Here is a 6,000-nt window from a genome sequence, read left to right as displayed (position 1 = left end):
GACAAATTGCGTCCAATACTGTCATATTATGTTAATGCGGTAATGGCTTCTTTAGTTATTCTTTTGTGATGAAGTTTTTATTTATTGGCAAAGTTTTGAGGCATTTTGTGTGAATATAATTATGCTGGTGAGGATGGTAAGTAAGTTTGTGACATGTAGGGTGATGATGAAAGTCAGAGGTTGGTATAAAATCAAAAGGCTCTACGGAACACTCCCCGTGATGCACAATGATGATCAATTCAGCGATCGTGCCTTTAATACTCCACTGGATGGCAATTTGCTTGGTGTCGGTATTTCACGCAGTCTAATGTATTGATCTGATACCGGAACATCACTAGAACAGATGTGTTTATAAAAATTATATATTATTTAATTTATTATATTTTTAATCAGTTTTTTGATGAAAATAAGGGACGAGACGATCAGGACGTTCGGATGATGGTAATTGATACACATTACAATGCAGTACCGCTCATCATTCTTGAAAATACCCAAAAGTTCTGAGCAGCACTACAATTGTGCTCGTCACCTTGAGACATAAGTTGCTAAAGACTTATTTGCGCAGTGATTTCACTAGCTACGGCGCCCTTCAGAGCGAAATACTATAATCTTAACACATTACTGCTTCACGGCAAAAAAGGCGCCGTTGTGGTACCCATAATCTAACCGGCATCCTCTGCATAGGAGCCTCCCACTGGTACAACATCTATTGTAAAATACCTACCCTATTTGATTTTAAAGAGTGGCCGTTGAGTTTCTTATACGTTCTTCTTTCGTGCTCTACTTTTTCAAAACATATTATGGTAGATTCAGTAATCTAAATATACTTGAATATTTTTAATGATGGTTCTAAAGCACTTAATTTAAGGCTATTTGAATAAAGTTTATTTGACTTTGAATAAGCATGAGGAGGAGAACTGACAAGAAACTCCCAGCCCCTCTTCTAAATCACATAATCTAGCTGGCATCCTATGCAAAGGAGCCTCCCACTGGTTAGTTATTGGGATTCGTCATTATGATAGAAATACTCCATATGTACTGGAACTTATCGTTATAGAGCTTTGACGTCAACGTCTGCCTTATCAAATTAAGCGCAGTCCCCCCCCCCAACCCGCGTCCTCCGCTAGAGAGACCCTAATTTTGATTTCTGCGCAAGTAGTGCAACGCAGAGCAGCTCGAATTGGCGGAGACCCAATGCTCTGTGAACGACTGGATCACTTTGCGTTGCGTAGAGACGTGCGTCGCTTCATTGTGTATCCTGTATAGCATTTATCACGAGGAGTGTTCCGAAGAGCTGTTCTACCTGATTCCTGCCGCCGAATTCCACCTTCGCACGACACGCCACAAAATAGAATATCATCCCCATCATCTGGATGAGTGGCGGTCCTTCACAGTGCGGTTTTCAAGGAGCTTTCTTCCACGCACTACAAAGCTGTGAAATGAGCTTTCTTGTTCGGTGTTTCCGGGACAATACGATATAGGCCTTCAAAAAAGCGCATAAACCTTCCTTATAGGCCGGCAACGCTCCTGTGATTCCTTTGGTGTTACAAGAGAATGAGGGCGGCGGTAATCACTTAACACCAGGTGACCCGTTCGCTCGTTTGTCCTCCTTTTCCATAAAATGTAATTAAAGCTAAGCTCAAAGTAGAGATACATACTGATAATAGTTGACCGGGTCATTGTCGAGACTGTAACAATGTAATTGCTTAGTAAGTACTCTTTATTTGATTACAAAATACTAATAAAAGTTTTTTTTATCGTTAACACTACAACGCTCTTAGCAATGATTGGGCACTCGAATAATTTATCTAAATAAAATGTAAAATCAATTTATTTATGAATAAAAGTTAAAAATGGCCTTTAAAAGACCATATGTGTAAACATTTTTGTGTTTCGGTATGGAGGGCGCCGTAGCCAGTGAGATTACTGAACAAATGAGACTTAACATCTTAAGTCCCAAGGTGACGAGCGCAATTTTAGTGCCGCTCAGAATTTTTTAGATTTTTCAAGAATCCTGAACGGCACTGCATTGTAACGGGCAGGGCGTATCAACTACCATCAGCTGAACGTCCCATATTTTTCATAAAAAAATAAATATGATTTCTAATAAATAGATTTAATAAAGTACGTAGGTACCTAATATAATATATGGTATTCTGACACAAAGCTTGAATATATTATGAATTATAAAAAAAAGGAAAAAATATATAATCTTAGACATAATTGATCCCTATCAAGCTAATACTGAGGGCTTTACGATAAACGAGATGAGGAAATGAAAAATTATATAAGATCAACAAATCTTTAAATATTTCTCTAACGTTTACAGTAAATATAGATTATTTTTAAGATGGGAAGGATCTGATTTGTATTTAAATCAGATAAAAATGTTGCTTTAAAAATCACAAGTAATAATTAGTACGTATGTAAAAATAGGCTACTCTCATTTCAACAATCTTTTTTACAGTCACTACAATAAATGGGGCAAAATAACGCGACTTAGTAATAAATAATAAAAGTCGGGGAAGGCATTAGAGGCAGGAAATGGTAGCGTACACATTGCCTCGCATTGTGAGTGGGGAAAATGCCGTAATATCATAACATCCTTGTGACCATTACTGGCCCGCCCTGCGTCAAAGGTTAAAACTTAATACTTAATTATTGCAGAACCGACACTGGTATTGAAGCGAGTCTGAATGAACCGTGTGTGGTAACTAAACACAAATCTTGTCACGATCTTAGGGATTTATGTCTATTGTACTTTTATATTTTTTAATATATCTGTAAAGAGACTACTACTACTACTACTTACAAAGTAATACTAATTCGTGAAGATGTCTAAATGACGCTTGAGAAAGATTGGAATGTGTTGGTGAAGTGTAACCTAAAAAGAGTGATTAATATTTAATATTATGAGATTCAAAATTTAGAGAAGATAATATAATATAGACTTTAAATGTTGTTTTTTTCATTAAAGAGAAAAATGCAATTTGGCTTTTCTTTCATCCTCTTAAGTGTATGATGATATTAATGGAATTATGGAACTTACCACAAATTCACTATAATAAGCATCGACTGCTATATTGCCGGATTTACTTCAGTTGTTTACAATATTCTTGGTCAATAAGCAGCAATGTAAAACATTTATTCATTTCAGATTTGATTCGGAAAGAAAAAAGGGTGCTTACATTGTCTTTAAGCACACTTTTGTCGTTCCGCTATCAGACTGCGAATGATATGTCTTTATATGTGTTTAAAACGTCACTGGAGTTAAGGCATTTCAAACAAGACAAACTGTAAGGCGCGGCGCTACGATTTCGGAGGCATAATATCCAAAAATATCAAATAAGTTTACTCTTTGCCAAATTCGCCCTACGCAAGACAAATCGCGTCTGGTCATTTATCAAAAAACCTGCATCCGTTACAGAATACAGCCATTGTCAATGTTGCCATTTTTATATATTTAGCTCCAGCCCCTATCGCGTCGCCGTAGGTTCCATATTAATGTGGAATGCAGGAAATATAAGTTTGTTTAAGATAATGGATGAAAGGATATAAAAAGGCTTTTTAAGTTTGCTGAAATATGAATTCAGGCGCGGCTACGCTGTTGTGTGTCGTCAGTCATGTTTTATTAATATTGTATTCAAGGTAGCGTTTCTTACTGATGCTTGCCCGTACTCAGTGTTATTAAAATGTCAAGACGCGTAGATAATTTATACGTCTAGATAGAGCCTCTTGCTGTTAGAAAACCGATAAAAACAGGCCAGGAATATTTCTTTAGTGTGCGTGACAAGCTACGTCTCACACTCGCGATTTGTATGACACTTTGTGTTAGGTGCGTGAATTGCTCAAAATAGAGGTTAGTTCTAATGTCTATTTTTGTCGTTTGCATAGCTGTCATAGACTATCAAGACGTATAAATGATCTAAATCAAGACGTCATTTTATTATTTACTGTTTATTCTTGTTCTGAATTGTAAAAACAAATGTTCATGAGAGCCGTAGTTTGGGAGAACGTTTAGATAGTGAGGATGGAAAATAACTCAAAAGGGGTGTTTGTCCTCCACCAAGCACAAAAACTGGCTAGATTATGGGTACCACAACGGCGCCGATTTCTGCCGTGACACAATAATAACATTATTGTGTTTCGGTCTGAAGGGCGCCGTAGCTAGTGAAATTACTGTGACTCAAATGAGACTCAACATCTTATATCACAATGTGACGAGCGCAATTGTAGTGCCGCTCAGAATTTTTGGGTTTTTCAAGAATCATGAGCGACACTGCATTGTAAGGGGCAGTGCGTATCAATTACCATCAGCTAACCATTCTACTCATCTCGTCCCTTATTCTCATAAAAAAGGTATGTATCTATATATATCATATTTCAGGGATTCCCTTATATATATAAGCACATTTAGCGTTGCAAATTAATGTCGTAATTTTATGATTTTTTACTTTCTATAATTAAAACACTTGAAACATATCCGTTAGTTTGATTAAAGAATAACATCAAAGCACTTGCATGCTATTGCATGTATTTTTTGTATATAATGTAATTTCAGTAGTGAGGGAAATTGTCGCAATATGAGAGGGGGACAGACGGCCATCTTAGTAACGTCAAAGTGACTATAACTCCACGATCATGCCACAACAACCAATTAAAGTATCGATTACAAACAGACGTCTGCATACTCTACTAACACCATGCAGACGTTTATATTTTTTTTTATGTTAATAAGGGACGAGACGAGCAGGACGTTCAGCTGATGGTAATTGATAAGCCCTGCCCATTACAATGCTCAGGATTCTTGAAAACCCAAAAAATTCTGAGTGGTAATACAATTGCATTCGTCACCTTGAGACATATTTTGCCCAGTAATTTCACTAGCTACGGCATCCTTCATACCAAACACAATAATGCTTACACAGCTTCACGGTAGAAATAGGCGCCATTGTGGTACCCATAATCTAGCCAGCATCTTGTACAAAGGAGCCTGCCACTGGTCTACACTACGTCTTTATTTGCTTCAAAAGTGGGAGGCAATTTGATATTTAGCCACATATCTATCATCCAGATCTATTTTAATAATATCACTCGATAAATTCAAATTCAAAAATTTTTATTCAAAATAGGACGTGACATCACTTATTAAAAGTCAAAATCTACCACCCACCGACCTGAGAAGAATGGGCGCAACAAACTCAGCGCGCTTTTTTTTTCATCGTCGTTAGTCGGCATCCTGTGTAATGAGCCCCCCACTAGTAATGTATGTGTATATGACAAGGTTCAATACAATCCAAGGGTCCAAGGATTAATCACATAATTAACAAAAATAATAATTACTTAACTTCCACTTTAATATGTTTACATACTACTACCACTTACATACTATTACTTTATGAATAATTTGTGTTAAAATCATATTTAGTTACTACAATACAACAAATCATATTTATTTACTACATACAAACGCACTGTTTTGAGTAGCAGCTAAGGTAATATAACAACGTTTCTTAACATCAAAACTTATTAAAATTTCATAAGCGAAGCACTTCAACGCCCTAAATGTAAAGTAAACTAAAGAAATTTCACATTCGTCTCACGTTTCTAAAGTCATGGCTCAATAACAGAGTTTAATTCAATTCCATGTAATGTTTGAGGCCCGATATCACTTCAGAAGTACTTCAGCGGCCTTTCGACAATGCCGTGCAGGTCCAGGAACAATTATTAGTCGTATAGTATTGTTGAAAACAAAAAAAGGCGCGATTACATCTTGTGTCGAGTGGTTGAGGTTTCTCATGGGGTGATGTTTTGGTTCGATCGCTGGAGGGAGCCAGTGGTGACACCATCTGTTTGGTAGTGGGACGAATTATAATATTACTAGCTGACTCAACAGACGTAATTCTGTAGATAATAAAAAAAAATACTGTTTTATAGGAATTCGCCAATAATATTTCAAAACATCAAGAATTATTTCTTAAAAAATGCTCCCTGTTGTTA

At 36.6% G+C, this 6,000-nt stretch overlaps 1 long non-coding RNA gene across 1 annotated transcript; it reads left to right on the top strand.

Moving 5' to 3' along the window:
• LOC126967285 (uncharacterized) lies at nucleotides 1-2,989 on the top strand. Its single transcript, XR_007729961.1, has 2 exons — nucleotides 1-136; nucleotides 2,668-2,989. It is a non-coding gene; the product is annotated as an uncharacterized LOC126967285 (long non-coding RNA).
• Nucleotides 2,990-6,000: the final 3,011 nt, after the last annotated feature.

Source organism: Leptidea sinapis, chromosome 12 (genome assembly GCF_905404315.1).
Source record: "Leptidea sinapis chromosome 12, ilLepSina1.1, whole genome shotgun sequence".
Lineage (NCBI taxonomy): Eukaryota > Metazoa > Arthropoda > Insecta > Lepidoptera > Pieridae > Leptidea > Leptidea sinapis.
This window is presented reverse-complemented; position numbering and strand designations above follow the sequence as displayed.